We start from the raw sequence: 21,544 nt of genomic DNA, 5'->3' as shown, positions 1-21,544 counted from the left end.
GCCCGCCTGCTCCTGACGCTCGGCTTCGGGAGGGAGAGCGTCTTCCTCGCCGCCGGGCACAGGGCTTTGTGGGGTGTGTTACGTGCCAGTGGTGCGTAGCCAGCAGGCTCCCTCAGCCCACGGCTTCTGGCTGCCTCCCACAGGGGCTACAGCCTTGTCGTGACTTACAGACCCTGGCAGGGTAGATGTGACGGTGGCATTAATGACTTAGGCAGGACACCCAAAGCAGCTGGCCAGGGAACATTCTTCCCATCGTCTGGTAAGACATCTCACCACCACTTTGGCCAAGACAAGTCAGCGCTGGGAGGTTCTGGCTCTTTCTCGGTGTGCTTTTCCTGCAGGAAATTTCTCACTTCTCCGTGGGTCTCCCCATCAGCTCCGAACACTCCCGCCCCGGGACAGCTGTGCTCCCAGAGCTGCGACCTCACTTCTCCAGAGGTTCAGGGTGGTTGCCCCCAAACCCAAGGGGAGATTCCCACTACCTGGAAACTGCCTTTTCACACTCCCACCAGTGCAGCCGTATTCTCGTTTCCATCCCACACCTGCTATACACTGTCCTCCTCCGTGGCTAACGCGCACTTGTGCAAGGGCTCCTATAATTTAAAACCAAAAAAGCAGGAAACTTCTGCGGGCTGTTGGGGGAGGGCGGTGGGCAGGGTGGGGCGCTGGGCTGTGGCGGGCAGTGTGGCTCCGGGAGCCCTGCGGCTGCCCGCCCTGCCCTGCCCTTTAGCTGGGGCGAAGGCGCCCGTGGTTTCCCCGGGCCTGCCGGGAGCGCCCCCCCGCCGCAGCCCGCCCGGGCCCCCGCCGCCCGCTGCGGACCGCGTCCCCCTAGCGCGGACCGGGCGGCAGCGCCTGCACCGGCACCTCCCAGCGCCGGCCGCGGCAGCGGGCTCCCGTGCGGCCGGCGGCGCGGAGCGACGGCACCAAGTAACGTCACGGAACCGCTTTTGTTATTTCCCCCTTTTTATTCCCCAGAAAAAAAAAAGGGGAGGGGGGGCGTGAAGGGGGGCCGGAGGGGCCGGTGTCCCGCACCGCTCCCCCCCGGCCGCCAGCTCCGTGCGGGGGGGGCCGGGCTCCGCTGCCCACCGCCCCCGCGGGCGCTGCGGGCGGGCGTGGGCGGGGCGGGGCGGCGGCGGCGCCAATCGGGAGCGGGGGGCGGGCCGAGCCGCGCGGTGCCGAGCCGAGCCGTGCCGGCCGCCGGAGTCCGCTGGGTGCTGCAGGTGGGAGCCCGGCTCCGCGGCGGCGCGTAACTTCGGCGGGCCGGGGCTGTCCGCGCCAGCCTCCTCCGCAGGGAGCGGGAGGAGGCGCCTCCTGCGGCGGCGGCGGAAAGCACCTCCCGGGGCAGGCTCAGGTGAGAAGCCGCCGGTCCCCGCTCCCCTCGCTTTCCCGGGCCGCCCTTGCCGCCGCCCGGCCCGGCTCGGTGCAGCGCAGTGGGGCTCGGCCCGCCGGGTCGCGATGCGCTGCGGGACCGCCGAGCTGTCCTTGGCTTGAGGTCAACGGGGAGGGCCGAGGGGCGTGCGCTGCTCCGGCCGCCCCCGCGGGGCGCCGTGCCGCCGCGCTCCGCTCCGCGCCGCTGCGCGGGGCGGCCGCCGGGGGCTGCGGGTCTGCGGCGCGGGGTCGCCTCTTTGCCTTCCTCCTTTCCCCCTTCCGCCTTTTCGCTTTGGGCTGTTGGGGTGTCCCGTCCGCGCGCTCCGCCGCCCTGGGCCGTTTCGGGGTGCCCGAGGGCAGGGCTCTCCCCCTCTCCGGCGGCGGAGCGGACTTGTGGTGCGGGATGCGCGGGGCCGGGCGGTGCGGTACGGGAGTGCCGCAGGCGGGCACGGCTCTTGCGGGAGCCTGTCCCTCAGCCGCCCTTCCCGCCTCTCTCCCCTTCGCAGAGCGCGGCATCTCCCGCGGAAGATGTGCCCGGGGCCCGCAAAGTTACGGGCTTTGCGTGGTGCGCGGCGGGGGCGGCTGCGGAGGCGGGGGGTGAACGAGGGAGCCGCTGCGCTGCGCAGGCTGGAGCGCGGCCGGGGGAGCATCTGCTGGCGAGCCCAGCCGGTGCAGGTGGGGTGCTGAAGCCCCTTTTTTGCGGTGATTTAGTGTAGGCTTAGGGTCAGTCCCGGTGAAACAGCAAGGTTTTGCTGTCGGTCGGTGGGGTCAGTGCGTCTTTAGCGTTAAAAATGTTTAATGTTTCTCAGTGGTGCCCCCCCCCCCCCCCCCCCCCCCACACACACACTTTGTCTCTACCTTTTCGGGCTTTTAAAAAACCCCAGACCTAAAACAACTCAGCTGGCGACATTTACATTTCTGTAGTAACTGCAGTTCATTAGAAAAGAGATAGTAGCAGGAAAATTAAAAGTAGTAGTAATAGAGCCCCGGCAGTGATTGCAGATAGCGCTTAGGGATCCGTGGCCCCACGCTCCCTGCTAGCCGGGAGGGGCGCCGGGGGCGTTGGGGGGCGTGTGGGAGCGCGGGGGGCTGGGGCTGGGAGCGCAGGTTGCAGTGCAGAACTGCAAGCACTGAAACTCTGCATTTTGTGCACAGTTCAGTGCTAGGTGGCCATTTTTCTGATTTTTCCTGACAGGCTGTTGGACCCCCAAAATGCTCATGTGGGATTTGAAAAACACCCCCCACCCCCCTTTCCTAGGCCAGTTTCAATGTCAAGTGCTTGCATTTTTGGATCCTAAATTGGCGATGCTTTGTTAGGCTTTAAACCTCATTAAAATGTAGCTAACCATCTCTGAGAAGGATTCTTCACCCCCCCCACCCCCACCCCCAGTCTCTGTCTCTCTGGAGTTTGTATGCTTGTTCCCCTGTTTTTTCCAGGGAAGGATTTATTCCCTGTTACGATGACTGAAATGGTGACACGCAATTCGGTGTGCTGCCAGATGCTTACCTTGTTTCAGAGTTTGGGATAGGCTCAAGCAGTATTAAAAGCTTGCTAAGAGGATACCGTTATATGGTTTCCTCCATTTTCAGGCTATATTAGAAGCAGTCTAAAAATACTGGATCATCATTCCTCACACTGTAACTAACTACAAGACTTTCAAAGAAACATTCTTAGATATGCTTTGTGGTTTTTTTTTCCTTTTTAACCTTGGAAATCGTTAGTCCTCATACCTAATAGGGAGCTACTGTTGTATCCTTGTTCTTGTAACTTGGAGGCATTGCTATTGATTCTGAATTTAACAGTTTTCAACATCAAATTATCATTGTTACGAAGGGCTGGGTATTTTAACAAAACTTCCTGAACATATACCCCTTGATGTTCCTAGAAACCCCCCAACCTTTGCTAAGTGCCATAAACATGTGCAGTTAATGCAAATTTGTTAAGAAAATGGCCTTTTCTTTTTTTTAATTGGGACATTGCAGGAAAATAGATTATATCAGCATCTCAGTACTGCTCCTGTCCTTCCTGCAGCAGCATTTATCTCGGCATATGAAGTTTCTTTCAGAGGTAAATGTTATAGAAGTCCCTTGCTCGATTACTGGTTGCACATTACTGCCCAGAACTAGCTTAGGAAGGCACTTTACTATCTCATGCAACCTTATCTGCCATTCCACAACTTCATAACAAACCCACTGGAACATGAAATGACCTTGGAAAAGCATCTTTCAATCTGACACAAGGCATTCTCTTATGGGCAACAGCACGGCTCCATGCAGAGCTGAGTTTCTCAAATTGATCCTTCTAAACTGATTTTTTTTTTTTTTTTTGAAGAGGGGAGGGACATGGGTGGAATATTGAATTTGAAGGGAAAATATGTTTTTAAAAACAAACCCACTTAGCTGAAGCTGAAGCACCACTCAGCTGAAGAAGAGGTGTATTAAGAATGTACATATGATAGTGACACTTAAGTCATGGGTGAAAACAAGTCTTCCAATTTTAATCAAAGGAAACCAGCATTTCGGCTGCCAGTTCTGATTCATGAGATCTTCGAAAGCCCAAATTACTAGTGGGACTAATTAAGAGCTAGTTGGGTATCTTAAATGGTGGAAAGAAGTGATGAAGTCCTAAGTAAGTTTTACATTTAGTTGTATTGTTCTTGACATCATAATGTGATGCTTCTATGTCGAAAATATTCCAGAACCCTTTCAGTCCCTGAAATACTGCTCCTCTGTAAAGGCTGCAAGAACACTTGAGAATTAGGAGCAGCCAAGGGGAGTCTTGCAGCTGTCGAGGGAATTGGTGGAGGTGGTGCCTGGCCAGTAAGCTTAATGGGATTTTGGCCTGGATTCTGGACTTGACACTTCAGGTCTTGCAGAAGGATGGTGGACATCTCTGTGCACATGGTGGTTTTAGCTTTCAGGAAGATGGTGCCTCCTGTAGAGCAGTGCCTGCTGACAGCCTCCCACCGTGCTCCAGCCTCTGGAGCTCGTGGTACGAGTGCCACCTGCTGGGTGATGAGCACGATCTATATAAAATAAGTGTAATTTATATATCTATGTGTGTATTTCTATGTGTATCCATATGCGTACTATGTTCATTAAATATCGGTGTATGTTTTTTTCATAGAGATGTTCTTGGGTGAACCGATGAAACGTTGCTAAGACCTGAAGTTCCTCACTGTCGGAGGAGTTACCACAGCTTGTGTTTTGTGAAACAAATAGTGCTTGGGTTTTGCATGGCAAGGGCAGAGGGGTGATTTTGATACTCCTGATGTTTAATGCTGCCTTTGCTTTACTGAAAGCAACTGGGAATTTTCGGTTGTGTAGCTTATTGCTTGTGAGACGTGATAAGCTTTCACAGTTGTCTCAACGGTCAGATAGCAAGCAGTGGAGGTAGGGCTGTAGACCTGAAATGGAGATCGAAGAAACCAAACTCAGCTTTATGTTATGTATCACTTAAATGTTAAATCTCCATAACACTGCTGATTTCATAATTTCTCATGTCAACTGTCTTATTTCCGTAGTTTATGAGCATCCCATTTTGATATGAAAAATAGCACCTCTCATTTAGATTAGCTGAAGTTGTATAGAATTTGAAGGATATTGCTGGATGGTGTTTTCAGTTTTTAAAGAATACTTTTTCATATTCACACTTCAATAATGTTTGCATAGGAGAGTGAAATATTAAAGTTTGATTATGTCCTAGAATTTCCCTTGGCAGGTGACATCATAAATCCAAATCTGACCTCATCCCCCAGCAATGGCTTTCCAATTTCCATTAGTTTCTATCTTTCCTAGCTTGGTGGAGCATTGGCTGGGATGCTGTTTAAGTACCAGTGTGATTCAGCTGTATCCAGAGTGAAATCAGTTGCAGCATCAAAGCTTGTAGTTGTTCTGTATTGTACTGTCAGTATTAGGGGAAGATGCATAGCTCTGTTTTTTGGACAGCTAACCTCATTAAGGCTTTATTGTTTATATAATTTGTGGTACACTGGTGCCAGATGAGTCTTTTACCCTGCCTGTGGATTAGGAATGGGTCCAAGCTGAACCATAAAAGTTTTGAGGAAACTTTCAAAAGCTTTCAGCTGGAAAACCTATATTGATGTGCTTTTGTGGTAAATGGAGAAAATGTTTCACTTGGTTTTGCAAGTGTCTTCCACCACTCGAGAGCTGTACACTGGAGAGTACGTAACAGTCAGGAATGAGTTGATGGAACAAAAAGGAAGCAGTGTAATTGCAGAGTTCATCTTAAAGTGCAATTCTAGAAAAAAAAAAAGGCACCTGGCATATCAAGAGGGATTACAAGATAAATTTTTGAGGAGGGGGACTCACAGTAATAATGTACTACTAAAGTTCACTGTTCCCCAAAACATTCACAGTTAATTTGATACTTGAAAAATTGTGATTTCAGTGTCTGGTGAAGAAGCAATTGACCCTGAAATTGCAGCCTGAAGCTGAACCAACATTTTCAGTTTCATAACCAGTGTCATGCCAAAATAGCATGTGAAGAGGAGCAGGGGGAATGAAAAATGTCTCTGTGGTCTTGCTCTAATGTATCGCTCCTGACTCTGACACAAGCAACTAGCATGTAGTGTAGGCAGTGGATGCTGATGCAGTGCTCAAGGCAATTTAAATCCAATCCATTCATCCATCCCATCACGGCATATTGTGATTTCCTGCCCCCAAACCTTCTGAGGTGCTAATGGAAAGCTGCCCCTTATAACATGTCAAACTTCAACAATCACCTGTTCTCACTCAGAAATGCATACGCAGTACAGTCGATGGGGATGCTGCACTACTATCCCTCTCTCTCTTCCCCTCCCCATCCTAAGTAAACTATTTCAGCAGCTTTCATGCTTGAATTCTGCCTGTTTTGAGTCATTCCTACTCTCATTTTGTTCCTTCCTCCTTTTTTTTGCACACCACGTTTCCCAGTGTCTCTACCTATTCAGCATCTACTTCCCTGTGACCTCTTGATCTCTCTCATCTCGTGATAAGTTCATTAATGTTCCATGCCACCATTCTTACTTTCTTTAATTTGAAGTCCTGTGTTTAGTCAGATCACCCAATGGCTATTACAGTCCTTGGGAGTATCTTGGAGTTGTCTGCTCCGGTAAAGATGTCTTCCCAGTACTGTCAGCTTCCCTTGCAGAGGGAAAGGCAGGTAATATCTTGAGGGCAATCTGTAGCTGCAGTCGCACTGACAGTAGTGGTGCATGGTCTCATCTCTGGGGAAGGACTGCAGTTCACAAGACTGACAAGAGAAATCAGAAATGAAGACAAATCTTTTGCAATCTCTTCCCTTTCCTCTCCAATATTCTTCAGATGAAGGTGTTGGAAAGGCGCCTTTGGTAAAAGCAGTTCTAAAAAAAAAAAAAAGTTGCTCGCTAACAAAGTGGTAAATACATGAGTAATCATCATCCATCTTCTGCAGTCTTTCGTGCTATCTTATTAATGGGCCATGGAGACAGAGGAGGAGGTAACTCATCAGCTGTTATCTGTAGGGGGCTGCAAATTAGTTGACTGTGCCAATTATGTTTTCCTTTTTGACACCAACAGATAAATTTTTCCTTCGTATGGCAAGGTTTCTACAGGGATCAAAACCAAACCGTGCTAAGGCCTGTGCAGGTGGCTCACTGCCCTCCTACACTGCCTTGGGGTTTCTGGAGGCCAAAGTGCTGCCCTGGCCCCAGGCCCCTTTGCTGGGACCCAGCAGAAGATTGCCGAGTTGTGGCCGTGTCTGTATTCCTGAGAACAGTTGGTTTGAAGAATTGGGATGGTCAAAACATGAAATAGGAAGATCTCCCAATCTATTGCAAGAGATTTTGCAATGACCTTTGGCCTCTTGGCATCTATTTGCATGATGGTCAGTCTGGTGGTTACATCGCTGCTGGAATAAGATGGCAGCGTTTCCTTCGCTGCCACCGCCTTCTCTCCACTGCAGGCTCCAGCACTCTCCTCATCTGGTGTCTCTGCACCCAGGACTTTAACTTGCAAATGCAGTTGGCTTCTCTGGTCAAAAGAAGAGCACGCCTTCTGCTGCTGTTACGTGCACATGTGCAATTTGTTTGGGTTAACCCATAGCAACTGGCATTTTGTTCAGATGTCTTTGAAGCATTCCCACTCCAAAGGAGTAATAATAAGAGAAACCACCAAACAAAAAGGCAAAGAAACTAATGCTGAGTTCGTTAAACATTTTGGAGCTGTTGCTGAAAGAAATCAGTGCTGAGCCTGGAAAAGCTGTAAAATTCATTCTTTGGCTTTTTATTAGGAGGAGTGACACTGGGTTTAGTCACCTGGACACTGTTTGAGGTCCACATCAAAAAAATTGTTACTTCAGCTTGGGTATTGTTGACAGTTTGCAGATGTGTAACCATGTGTAGATAGCTGTGAGGTGGGCTGCAAGCCCCCTTAATTGCAAAGAATAAATTATCAATTCCCCATCCTTGATTGAGAATTCTGAAGATGTGCAGTTGCTGTGGCCTGTGGCAGTTTTTGACTACTTTGCCGAATGTTAAATCTCCTCATCAAGGATTTAAAAATGTCAGCAGTATGAGAAAATAATATACCTTTTCTGTATGTGATGTTGCCCACCTGTTACAGCCTGATGGGGGTAGGTACAGTAAAAGATCTGACTTTTTAAAAAATATATATTTTTCCCCTCTCACAAAATCTTCCTTATGAGGGCAGTCTTGCCAGAGCTTTCTTAGACGGTAATTATTGTTCTTTTATTAATATGACATTGCTATTGTGCTGTTGTTTTTTTAAAGTAAGTTAGTGTTGTGGGTGTATGTTCAGTCCATTTAATGAGTTATCTGAAACTATGCTGTAATACAGACTTTACAGAAAACAGTAGTGTTGTAGTGTACATTGAAGTGTACATTGAATCTCAAGAGTCTTTTTTTCTTTTTTTTTCCCTATTTTCCTGCTGATTGCTGTAACCATGCTGCAACGGTGGACTTTGCAAACTGGAAAAATGGCTGCCTCCTGGAATATGGACGATTTTGGTGAGTCTGCAAAATGAGTTTCACTTACTTGTGCTTGCTTGGGAGAAAGAGGTGGAGTATTATTTCTTGGAAGTTGGGCTTGGTGAAAGCTAAGTGTTTTTATGGTGTTGGTTTTATGGAAGCAACAGGCAAAACTTACTGAATTTCAACTTTCTTTTTTGATGGAGTAGGTTTTTCTTATTCTCTTTTATTTTTGGCAAAGGTGAAGGAATTAACACGCAGTGGATTAATTTGAAATAGTGTAATTTTATGAGATTGAGTGTTACTGCTTTTGTAATAACTTAAATTACTTTTCTGTAAGACACACTGTGAAGCAACAACTTAGAACATTTTTATTTTTTATTCCTGGCTTATTCAACAGAAACAGTTGTTTCTGTGAATAGTTCAGACAGAAAATGATTAATTCATTGGATGGCTTTTCAGAAAAGCTCTGTGTGGTTCTCTTTGCTTTTCCTAATACCAGTGTTGCCTGTGGTGTGAACTTTAAGAGATGATGCGTTGATGGTGTGTTTGCGTTAAATATTGTACCAGACTTTTCTGTGAAAAGAATTTCCATCCCAAGTAGTCTCTGGTGAGATCTTTTTTTTTTTAAATTAAAAGCGGGGGGGGGGGAAGGAAAGAGAGGCACAGAGCTCTTTCAGGGTCATAGTCTTTACTGGTGTGCAGACAGCTGACCTGCAGAATACCAGTCTAGGAGTACCTGCTGTTGCTCCCTGAGGAGGCGGCTCTGGCACTTTGGACTTTCAATTAAAGATGACTGGACAGCTGCAGGGAAAACATTTGCTGCAAACATATCAGCCAGAGATCTGCTCCAAGAGGCACAGTTGGAGGTGGCGGTATTCACCCAGTGTTGTCTGTAGGAGTAAAGCTGCCTCTGAGCACTGACTGGAGGTGGTTGGCAGCTTAGAAGCCTTGGGATTTATCTCTGAGCTATTTAGACCTAGCAGGAGTGACTTGTTACTACTAATAGGCTCAATTAAGGAAAACAACTTGCTTCACCTCTCACCTGTGTGGTGGCAACCTCCCTTATGCACAGCCGTAAGATTTGAGGGAGAAGGCAAATACGGTGTGGGCGTGGTGTTGGCAGCCCGTCCTGTCCCAGGGAGATGCGAGTGTCACCATGCAGTGGTGGTCCCGTCCTGGGTAAGGCATGGGAGTGCGTGTGGGGCTGGGTGCTGGCTGCTCTCTGACAGATTGCAGCCGGGTTTAGCTGGTGCACACCTCTTCGGGTGGGGGAGGGGATGGTGTTTGGCATCACCTCTCCCCCTCTCCTTTCTTTTCAGTCTCTTGAACACGCACAATCTATGGCACCTGCGTCTTGCAGTGATGCAAAGAGCATGAGACCAAAAGATGGTTCTTAAACTTCAGAGTTTCTTCTCAGACACAGCTTTGGAGAAATCTGAGATGAAACTTGATATTTTGCTTTTGAGCGTTTCCAGAGTATTGCTGCTTAATCCTTTTTATTGATCCATAGCTTATGCCGGAAAGCTCTTGTCTCAAGGCAATATTCAGAGTCCTGGAGGATAATGGCACTAATCACATTTCATATGACCTTTCAGGCAGGATGGAACATCTGTTGCGTGGCTGCATTTTCCTCCTCTCTTAGTTCCAGTTATATACCTTTTATTCCTCAGCAGTGTGGCTTAGGAGTGCAGTTGAGAAGCGTTCTGTATGACTGGTATGTGGTAATTTGGTAGCTGGGTAGCAGTAGGGTCTGTAAGTGAACTGCTGCTTCAGATTGCCATGCTTTGATGTGCTAAGAAGTCTTGATCAGCCTGAGAGAGTAATAGCTCGTGCGCCCAGGAACAGCAGCAATGCATGTTTACTGTGATGGACATACTACCCAAAATTCTTTGAGTCTGAAAACTAGCAGAGTGCATTTCTCATGGCTTTGCTTCAGCATGTATCTTGCTTTTTTTTAGCCTATTTTGTAATGTACGTGAATAATTTGCTCTTGTGTTGCACCTATATAAAGAGATGCCGCTTTAATGTCTGGAAATGCAGTAATATGAGTGCTGAAGTGCTGCCATCACCACAGCACATCAGGGGAAGTTTGATGTGATCACATGGATGAGCATTTCCACCCAAGGTTTATTCTTAGACTTATTTTTCACTTTCACTCTGGTTTGATTTTTTTTTTTTTTTGGCAAATGCAGTTAGCAAAGTTAAAATCTGAAACAGTAATCTAAATCAAAGAGCAAAGCGTACTTTGCATGAACAGATAAATACCAGAGCTAAAAGTATAAGGAATTATTTCATTTCCTTCCACTAAAAGAGCAGAACTGATGTCACTCCAGACTCTTCCCAGCGGTGTATGGTGGAAGGGCAAGAGACAGTGGGCACCAGCTCAAACAAAAGAGGTTCACACTGGTTACAGGGAGACAGTTTTTCACCCCAGGGACAGCTGGCTGGCCAGCCAGGGGCACAGGTTGCCCAGGGAGGCTCTGCCGTCTCCATCCTTGGGGGGGTTTCAAGATGTGACTGGACAAAGCCTTGAACAACCCAGTTGGATCTTTTAGCTGGCCCTGCTTGGAGCAGGAGGCTGACCCAGACACCTCCAGAGGTCTCTCCTAGCCTGAATTGTCCTGTGATCCATTAAAACCCACTTGAATTTAGAGGGGCCTTCATGCTTGGAAGAAGAGTAGAGTGGCAGGGTCGTAGAGGGTGCTGTGATAATGGCAAGGCTGGTGGTGGCTGTTGTAGCAGGAGGAATGCAGCATCTGCCTGGGCTTGTTCTGGAGTGCCATCTGGGGCCATCGCTCAGTGTTTGTTGTTTTGGTTTTTAATGGTGCAAAGCAATTAAAACCCACGACTTGCTGCTTCTGAAGTGCAGCAGCACATACATTCTAAACTATACGCTACTTGTTTTACACCAACAGTAGCTGTATTGCTAGTTTCCAAAATTTCAGAAGTAATCAGTTGACTTTTGTTTACAAGCCTCACCTCGTAGCAGCAGACTTCAGGAGAACTAGATTCTTCACGTAGAAGGCTTCCAGTCTTTGGGGTTTTTTTTGTGTAGCTTGTTTGTGTTTTGTGTGTTGTTTTTTTTTTTAAGCGTTGGGCTATGGCTATCCCCAGCCCTTCAAAAATATATGTGGCAGTGTGAACAGGAGGCAGATTAAAATGGGTGGTTGGTTGGACTGAACAGGAGTCAGTTCCCTAAGGCGAGCTAGGTGCTCGGACTGAACAGGAGTCAGTTCCCCAAGGCGAGCTGGGTGCTTACGGGTGATGATGTGAAGCCTAACAGAGCTCCTGTAGAGGGGGCGTGGAGAGAGAAGTGGTCTAGATACCAAGGCAGCCTTGCAGGGTGAAATGGGTGAGCCTATAAAGAGAAGCGTGAGCGGGGTCAGAGATGACCACAGTGGCTTCTGAAGGAGCAAAGGGCTGCTGATGGTTCAGACACCCCCCTACCCTGAGTGATCCTTTGTGTTTTTGGGAAGAAAGCCTGCAACAATGGAGTTAGTCCGGGGGACGCTTGAAAGCAAACTTAAGAGTATGCAAAGTGCACTATTAGTAGGATGTAGCTTATGAACGCACAAGTGAATGAATTTGTTTAACCTGATCTCAGTTTTTCTGTTGTATTTCTGGTTCTGTTGGCTTGATTTTTCTTTCCTCCCGGAAGGGAGTTAATTTAATTTACAGATTGACTCTCCTTCTTTGTGTTGGGAAGCAATACAGGTGAATAGGGAAGGGTACAGTTAGTAACTCCAAGTGAGATTTCAAAGGCTTTCACTTTTGTGCTTTTTTTAGCACTGTCCTGTCTGCTTCCACCCACATAGCAAGTGAACTGTAATTCTTGCCTGTTGTGCTCCAGCTGTGGTCAGTGTGGTTAGTGGGTGAGGTTGCTATGCCACAGTGTCTTGTCCCTTCCATATTCAGAGGCTGAAAGCCATCAGGATTATTGCTGTGAGAAACTAAAAGCTTTAGATTTTAACCTTAACTTTACCTTGACTGTAACCACGCTGCTCCGTGTGCCTGCACAGTAACTATCTTCAGAGTTACGTTGACGATGCTATCGTGACTTTGTCTGCTTTTCCTCCAGCCTCAAATACTACACTGGGTAATTTGATTTTTATTTTGATTTTTTATACGTATGCAAAGCCTTTGTATTTCTGCTTTTCTGTTTTTTCCCCTAGCTGTTCATTTTCAGTTGTTGCATGGATAATAGTGCTGATGAACAAGTATTTAGCCTGACACATAAAAGCATAGCTGTAAAGAAAATGAAGCAGAGAAAATTACAGTGGCAAAGGTTCCTAAATTATAGTTGTACAGGCAGATTGTGATAAGGAAGTAGTTAAACATTACTATTTAGTCAAACCTGCAACTGTGGCTGGTACTTCGATTGTCTCCTCCTTTTGCTGACACTCAATTTGTGTGGTTGGTGAGATACTCTTCCTGCTAATAAAGTCCCTGTTTTATTGAACCAAAAGCTTTTGGAAGTAAATGGGTGTGTTTTTCTGGTTTTAGGTCAAGTGCCAAACAAATGCTAATTATTTTCAGATTTGCTTTTAAAAGAAATGTTAGGTGCTTGCTATACCCACTGCTTAAAAAAAACACAACACAAAACCAAGACACAAATTGATCCACCCTTCTGAGAGTGCATACATGTTCTGTTAGGTGTATTGGAAAACATACCTAAGGTAATAGGACTGAACTGGGATATTCATAAACAGAAGTATTAATGTTTGAGCTGACTGTACGCTGGCTACAGCTGGAAAGCCTGCTGCTTTTATGGGAGCAGCGTGTTTGCTCGCAAGCCCCGGGTTTGATGAACAGTGCAGGCAGATGTGAGCACTGTCTTGTGCATGCTCTTTGGTGGAGTTGAGCACTTGCTCATCAGCGTGGTCTTGAGTACAAGCCCCGATCTCCTAGCAACAGAAATATTTGAAGACCTTTGCTCAGTTTCAAAGCATCACAGCAGTAATCTGTGAGACCCTGGAGACCAGCTTTCATCCACAGGGATGTGGAACCAAGCAAATGTGATGTGTAGAACTTCCATGGAAATGAGGAGTAGAACCCTTTCGGGGAAAACTTGCACCTTTCTTCGTAGGCACTGTATTTTTCCTTCTTGGAAGTTGCTGTTAGGATCCGAGTTGGTGGTTAGTAATAACTCCCTTCACCTCCCCTCCCAGGTGATTCAGAAAATGTCCTAAGGCAAGTTGGGTTACTGTGGTTAATTTTGTTTGAGCAGGATGGGTCCCTGTTTGTGAGCAGAAGGTGGTACTCTGTGGTAAAGCTAACTGCCTTTGTGCTTATCTTAACCTTGATGAAGCTATTATCATAGGTTTGTTAGGAAAAGAGTGAGGTGAAGGCAGCGGGCCAGACTGAGCAAAGGTTAACAGCCATAGCTTGGCCGTCAGCAGAATTGTGTTGCTGGGAATTGCATCGGAGGTTTTGCACAACTTTATTGTCTGCTTGGCTTTTAGCTGTTTCTGCGAGCATGTCCTTCAGAAAGCTAAGGAATGGCCAAGGGTTGTCCACCTGCGATTTCTGCCTGCCCTTTGCATTGAGGAGCCAGTCCAGAGCGTGGCCAAAACCCTGCAGAAGTGGCAGTTGTTTGTGGTGGAGCCTGAGAGAAATGGATTTCTCCAGTAACTGTGAGGCTGTTCAAGTTGGATCTTGGCAACTTGGCACGCTCTTTTTTTTTTTTTTTTTTTTAAATAAAACATAAAAAATTCTTTCTCACCAGAACAGTTGTACTGAGGTTTGGTGTTGCATCCTATTTTTAACACCAAAGCTCGCTTATCTCTAGTTAAACATGTGGTATGTTTCATTTGGGGAGAGATGGCATTTTATCAAACACCACAAATGAGCTTTCTTGTTAGAACTAATTCAAACCAACTGAAAAAGGATTCTTCCTATTTAATATAAATTTATGTGTGCATGGTTCTCATAGTCAGAATCAGTAGAGCTTATTGTCAAAATAGAGATCACTCAGTCGTCGTTCTCTCAACCCAGCATTATGTTTGTCATATGGTACTTAAAAAATCCTTATGTGCCTAGCTTATCCCAGTATTGCAGGTCTTTTGCACCAAGCTCATGTTATCTGTAGAGGAATAGAAATTCTTCTGAAGTCACCCAGTTTTAAAGCCTGCCTCTTTATGCAGAAAGATAATTGCTGGCCGGTGTGTGTGTTTTGCAGTAGCGGCAGTCACCGCAGCAGTTTGAGTTCTGTCATGTTTATGCACGGCCAGACATCGCCCAAAGGCTGGTAAAAATTTGCTGCAAGAGCTTTTATTTTTCAGTCTTGGGAAGTGGGCTCCATCTAGTGTTTAAATTTAAGATTAGGCTGGACGCCAGTTCCTCTGCTTGAATGCCCTTGCAGTGTGGATAAAGGACATAGAGGAGGAATTGGGATAGGCATCGCTTTCGTTGATGATTATCTGGAATGAGACGGTTCTCGATACAGTCAGTATGGGAATGGCAACCTGAAGCACTCTGTATGTCTTGCACATGCACTTGAAACTAAAATAATCCTTTTATGAAATGGCACATGGCTAAAAAGAAATTAAACCAGCATGGCAATTATGTGATCCTGGAATATTTTGTGGTTAGCTCCTATATATACTCTCACACTATTTGATGTGGCATGTTAGAAACCAGCATGTTCATCTATAAAATCAGAATTAGAAAGCTAATTGTGGAGTTCTTTTAAGAAGTAATAAACTTTGAAATGTGGACTGGATATTAATATCCAGTCAACAGAATAGTTTTCCAATATGTAATGCTTCTCTAAAGAAAGCGTGTGGGATTCTGCACTTTATTTTTACTTATGTTTTCTTAGTATTTCAGTTTTTGTAACACATAATCCTCTGATAAAGGGTGCTTCTTTTTTTTTATTACTATTAAAAGGGATATCAGATTTTGGTCTGATTTAAACTAATATAGAAAAGTATTTGATAGTTACTGTCTCATGTTTCTAGTGCCCTGATGATAAATAATGCTGTGAAACAGAAGACAAGAAGCATGAAGAAAAAAAAATTCATATGTTCAAGGTGGTGTTAATTAATCTAAGCAACTTCTATTTTTTGTTGTTGTTGAAAGTGGATCAAACTGGGAAAGTTTAAGTACTTAAGACAGATCACAGATTTGCCTTCTCCACTGACCTTTTACAGTCCGAACTGAAGAAGCTGGGACTCCGCAATGTTTAGTTGAGGGCACAGCAGCAAATCTGCAGTGAGGAAAACTTGTACTGAGGACTATATTCAATAATCGGTACAGAGAGGTTTTGTCTAGTTGCATTTTTTTTCCTCTAATTAAAGGGAGATTTGAGGCCACATTAACAAACTTTTAGCCAGAGCTCTATGGCACCTTGCAACCATGCTTTGAGACTGATGAGGAAAGAGGCAGGCAGGCACCGTGGCCAGGATGAGTGTGGCTGCATGCCTGAGCCACCAGTCCCTGGCTGCGCAGGGACACTGCAGACCTTTGCTGCAACTCGGAGGCAGGGTGGGGATGTGTGACTTGCCCCTGTGGTCACTTACCTTGAGGGCTGGGGGTTGAAGAGCTGCAGAGGTGCCTGCCCCTTGCAAAGGCGGAGGGTGATCCCCAACCCAAATCCCAATATAGCTTTTGGCTGGTTTTCTGCCAGTTGCTGGAGCAGTGTAGAGCAGGGGCTGGGATCCAGTCCCATGTCTCTGGCAAAGAGCCCGTTGTTTTTTCATCTGTGAAATATTTGGGGTCTAGGCTTTCCAGTTGACACTTGTGAGCTAGAGCGTGGACAAAGTTAATGGGAAACATCTGGTGCCAGGAGGGAGCCGCGATGGCTGCCTCGGCCACATGAAAACAGGGAGCTGTTGCAGTAGGGTGCTGGGGTGCCTGCATATCTGCAGCGCGGGGCTCGGGAGCAGTGGCCAAAGAGGGCACCCGTGGCAGTGGGATGTAGGCAGTGAAACCCTGCAGAGCATGGGGCACATGCCCCAGAGCCTCCCAGCATTGGACTGTGCTGCTTCATTTGGCAAAGGAAGGCAGCCAGCAGTTGTGTGGGGGTGCTTGAGTATGTATAGGTACACATGCTTTTTTGGCAACTCATAGATTATTATTTGGTTTTGCTTTTGAGCCACTGGTGTATTTGGCAACCTCTAATCTTCCCATATAGGCGTAGACTTAGTCTGTCCACCCCACAGAGACAGTAGTGTTGGGGTCGATCTGCTGGCTCATCTGGACTATTTTGCTATTAAATACAGTCTTCTGTAGGCAAAAAACCCCACCCATTTCTTTATCTGTTGCAGTTTAAAAAAGCCCAAACCCACAAAATGCATTGTTAAATCCAGTTTACTTTCCCGTATTAGTTAATTTCACATTTCTCTTGGAGTGGACAATGAAAACAAACCTAAGTTTGTGTTACCTGAGGCCTCTGGGTCTTCCAGTGATCCGATAGATCACTAGATACCCTGTGGTGTTTGTTTTTTTTAATTGCCTATTTAGAAGCAGTGGCTACACTGCAGTTTCTAAACAAAGCTTGGGTATACCTCTGTTTCCCTTCAATCCTGTAAAAACCCTTTTCTCTCTTTAAAGAAAATTGAATTTTGTCCAAATCTAAACTACTGCTAGGCCTTTAAAACCTATTTGTAAAGCTACAGGTCAAAAAGGCAGGGCAATATTTTCCTTTGTGGAGTGCCTGGTAATATGGTGCTGTCAGCTCAAACACTGCACCACCTAGAAACTGGTTTGCATAGTAGCCCACGGGGTACTTCTAGCTGAGGCTAAAGCTGGTGACAGAGGCCTTACAGGTGGTTTTTGTTGTCACCCATCAGGCAGCGGGATAGGATGCCTTCCTCATGTTCTTGCTTTGAATCTGTGAGAGGTGGGCTTTGAATCCATGCTTGCCATGTCTGACACCGCTGGTGGTCACGGTGGTGGTGTCTCACGGCAAAGGGAGCTGGCTTGCTGTGGCACTGGCAGGGGTGGGAGGGTCCCCGAAGAGGTGTCCCCTTCCCCCAGTATGGCCCTACAGCACAGCTGCACCAGCACCTCCCAGCTGTGTCCGAGATTGCTCGTGGTGAAGCTCAGTGGAGGAGGGACAAACCTCAGGAAGGCTGGACTTGGTCATGGTGCCGAACTGCAGGCAAGGAGGTGGCGGCACCAGGGGAAGCTCGTAAATAAAGGGTGTTGCTGTGTCCACCAAGTCCCTCTGCTGAGCATAGAAGAGCCTAAAGTGACAAAGCAAATGCCAAATAATCCCTCTGCACTTCAGAATGGCAGAGTTGAGGGTAATCTAGAGGAGATGCTTTGCTGCACTTGGGAAGGCTGTTGCAGAGTTTATGGCGGCAATTAAGAAAAGCATAGTCTTGAGAACGTGAGGTTGGAAAGGTGGTTCTGGCACATGAAAATCAGGTCTGGAGCTTTTTGATCGCTTCCGTTGCCCTGTTAGAGGAGGAAAGTGCTAAAATAGAGACAGGGAGTGGAAAAGAGCAGAAGTGATTCATGGTTTCAAGTAGTGCAGATCCTGAAGATGATGTAATTAGTACTGGCCTATTTTACCTGAAAGAAAAAGAAAGCTATAAATAAAGGGCAGGGTGGGGAAGGACAGGTAGAATATTATGAAGAAATGACTATTTTGGACTCAGTATGTCCAAGTAAAATTAAGGTATAAAATCATTTATGAGCCATCTGTGTTTTCTTTTGTGGTAGAGGCAGCAGATACACAATGCACTGTGGAAGTAGATAGTAAGAGCAGGTAGTTGGCATCAGCTAATTGAAGGGCTAGGCAGTGTATTTTGGGAGAAAGAGAATATACTAATGCATCAACTAACTAGATGAAGGCTGCTAAGATGACAAGACCCTTCATTTAGATCCGTATTTCAGACCATGGTATGGTCTGCTCCTGAACATTACTCTGCGTGGTGGGCACAGCACCTGTGTTGCTGTAGGCGTATGTTCACCTCTTGCACATCCATCTTTTCCCCGTGCAAACTTGAGCCCGCTGGTTTGGGAGCCAGACTTAGCCGGCACTTACAGTCTTGCATTGGTTCTGGCTACCTGACTTGAACTCCCTTCCCTCTCTGCCAGGGACTGATGTCTTTGGTAGTTGCCTGACCCATTGGGTCTGTGCCACGGTAGCATGTGACATTGGAAATTTATGAGCCAGAAACTTGCTGCTAAGAGGCTATTAATTTAAACTAGAAGAGGAGAAATCAGGAAGGCAACTTCACTGTCCTGAGTTTGAGAGGATTGGTTTCACGGCTTAAACTGTTGCTTTTGTCACTAAATTACTTTTTTACTTGACGAAGAGATGGTTCTGCTAACATCCTTCCATCGTAATATGCCCATAAGAAATAACAGTGAACATCATTGTATTGTAGCTCTGTTCTCACAAGTTCAACATTGTGATTTTCTTTTGGTTTCTTCTGTGCTTATAGAGACAGTAATTGTTTCTGAAGGAAAGCTTGCTCTAATTTGTAGACGTTAAATTGGTAAGAATTTGCTTGCTGTTGCTGATGTAATTTCTTGTTTGTCTGACCTCATTCACCTAGCATTAAAATCATATTACTGAATCTGAGTTTAAAAATTGCTGTAGCTAATAGGGAAAACCTTTACTTTAAGTGTTTTGTTGGCATGATCTAATCTGTATCCTTAATGTCCACTGTGGGACTGGATCCAGCTCTTCAGTGCTGACAAGTGCCTTTTAGCCTCACTTACTTATTAGGTGGAAAACAATTTAAAAGCTTAGTTATTAATGCCACTTTTTATAGGAGAAAGTAATGAAATTGCCCAGTTTGAAGACACAAGTTATATAACTTAATATCTAATCTTAAATAGCATTATTAAAGCTAAATGCCCACCATAAAAATAATTTGAGGTTCATTTTGTTACAAAACCCAAGAAGGCGGCTTTCTGACATAATACCTTGTAATGCAATGGCCAAAAAAATACTCTCTGCCTATGGGGTACTTTGCAAGTTACACGTAATCCAGGCTTTATTAGCTTGCTCTGCCAGACTGCCTGCCCTTGCAATAAGTGTCCCTCATGCTTGAAGCCCAAGCATGTTTGCAGCTTTTCTCCTTACGAAAGTAGGTATGAGGTTAGTTGGAGTTACTTGTGATCTGATTGCTTTGGAAGTGGCAGTATAAAACTGGATTGGACTGGAGTATGCAGTAATATTTGCAATGATCTTTTCCTTCTTCTCTTAAATGTCTGCTTTGCTCTGACATTACAAAGGAGCAAGACCTACCTGAAAGCTTTTGATTCTAGAGAAGCGGGGACATAATCTTAATTTCTCAATTAAAAGGTACACATTCTCACATATCAAAAAATGTTTTATAACTTTTTTTAGAACGCGCAATACACCGTTGAATTCCTGAAGTTTCATTTTTCTTGGTAATTCTGCTTAAGGGAAGAAATGGCAGCTGGTCAATGGTGGGGAAAAGAACGTGCTGAATTAATGTTGTGAGAGGGGAAGAAGAATTTCATTAATACCAGGGATGATTTTACTTTTTGTTTGATTTGATTGCTTTCACGCTTTGATTTGCATCAGCATGCAAATATTTCTTCCTTGCTGTGCTTAATGTTGAAAGAGATAAAATAAAGCAAATTACAAACAGAAGCGGTGAAGGCAAATCTTTTTATTCCGAAGGAAAATGTAAATGTTATCAGTACAAGGAAAAATTAAAAAAAAAAAAGTACGCTTCTCAGAAAAGTGCAGCAATCACAGAGTTTTGAATATTTAAAGATCAATTTTGTCATTACATCAAACTAGCTCAATCAGAGCAGGAAAAATGCAGTATTGATAAATGGTGCTTCTGAGTGAGATATTTGAGATGGTATTGTCACCAAAGTGTATTTATAGAGCTCCCAGGAGCTGTTCAATACTAACTGCGCAGGAGTGGTAGCTTTTTACTTCCTGGTTAGGTTTATTTTACCTGCCATATTCCAACGTGGTTTTTGTTTTTGCATAGGAAATAAACCATCACTTCTGAGGTTTTTTGGAAATTAGGATGTTAACATCTGTTCTGAAATGCACTGGTATTTCCTTTTCTGGAAGAAGAAAGGGTGGGGGGAAGTATAGAGAAACTAAAAGATCTGATAAGTTAAAAAAGGAAGACTTGTATGGGAGAATTGCTTCATTTCTTCCTGACCTATATTAAATCCTAATATCTGCCACTTTATTGTTGAGATAAAATAATCTTTTTATTATTTTTTAAAGGAAATGTTCCTTGTAAAATCCCTGAATGCACTACACCGCAGATCAGCCTGATCGATAACTTTACATATGTTGTAGTAGTATTTTGATGGCTTTATGCTTAAAATTTACGCTTAAAATTTAGTGTTGCTGGTGCTGTAGTGGTACTGCTGTGTGTATTATTGAAATGGCTTGCTGCAACATCTCCAGTGTAAGGGAGGAGAAACAAAAGGAGGGAAAGTCTTGCTTGAAGCCTACCGGCAAGAAGAGAGATAAGAGAAGGGTGTGTGTAAACAGGGGTTGCATTCTGGAGGTAAAGCAGAAGATGCAGAGGTCATCAAGAATTTTAAGTTAAAATAGGCAATGTTCATGCACACACTACACATTTGCTTGAGGCGGAGTATGTGAGTAGTCTCATTAATGTCAGAAGGCCCCCTTACATGTTTGAAGTTGAGCGGATTTATAATTGTGTGTTGGATTATGTCCCAAGTCCATCATGCAAAATTATTGCTTCCAATAAATTCCTACTGCTTGGTGCAAAAAAAGAGGAAAGAAAAATCTTTGAACTGCCTATTGTACCACCAGAAAAAGGAAATGATGAGACAGAATTTGGGAACCCTTTTATTGTCAAATAAAGGTCTCTCCCCTGAAGTGTACCTGCGACTCCCCAGTGGGGTATTTTCCAGCTGAGGTCTTGCCATGGGTTTGCCTGCCCTCACCTTGCCATGTAACTTGTTGCAACGGTTAGATGCTTTTTTTCCCCACCCTGCCACTTACAGATGTCTCCTTTGGATCGCTCCCACCACCACCCCACCTCATCCTTCTCTGCGTGATCAACTGCTCTTGACCTCAGCTTGCTGTCCTACACGGCACCTCACTGCTGCGCCCAGCACCGGCTGGCTGTCCCTCCGTGCCCTCCTGCCGTGCTGCAGGGAGCCTGGGTGCTTCTCATGGTGCTCTCCTTGCTCCAGCAGGGCTCTGCCTGCTGCCTCACCCCTGTGCTGCTTGGCTGCTGTCCTGCTGCTGCCCTCGGCCCTTCTGGTCACCT

At 45.7% G+C, this 21,544-nt stretch overlaps 1 protein-coding gene across 4 annotated transcripts in view; it reads left to right on the top strand.

Annotated features, from left to right (window-relative positions):
• Positions 1-1,159: 1,159 nt before the first annotated feature.
• EPB41L3 (erythrocyte membrane protein band 4.1 like 3) overlaps positions 1,160-21,544 on the top strand; it is a 143,302-nt gene continuing 122,917 nt past the window's right edge. Inside the window, exon 1 of one of the 4 annotated variants that reach the window (XM_056331817.1) lies at positions 1,160-1,351. The gene's annotated coding sequence lies outside the window, so the exon portion shown is untranslated. Of the gene's footprint in view, positions 1,352-8,354; positions 8,376-9,432; positions 9,519-21,544 lie in introns of those variants that run through there. The other 3 variants (XM_056331813.1, XM_056331812.1, XM_056331810.1) reach the window with 3 other exon arrangements.

This window comes from Falco biarmicus, chromosome 3, assembly GCF_023638135.1.
Source record: "Falco biarmicus isolate bFalBia1 chromosome 3, bFalBia1.pri, whole genome shotgun sequence".
NCBI lineage: Eukaryota > Metazoa > Chordata > Aves > Falconiformes > Falconidae > Falco > Falco biarmicus.
This window is presented reverse-complemented; position numbering and strand designations above follow the sequence as displayed.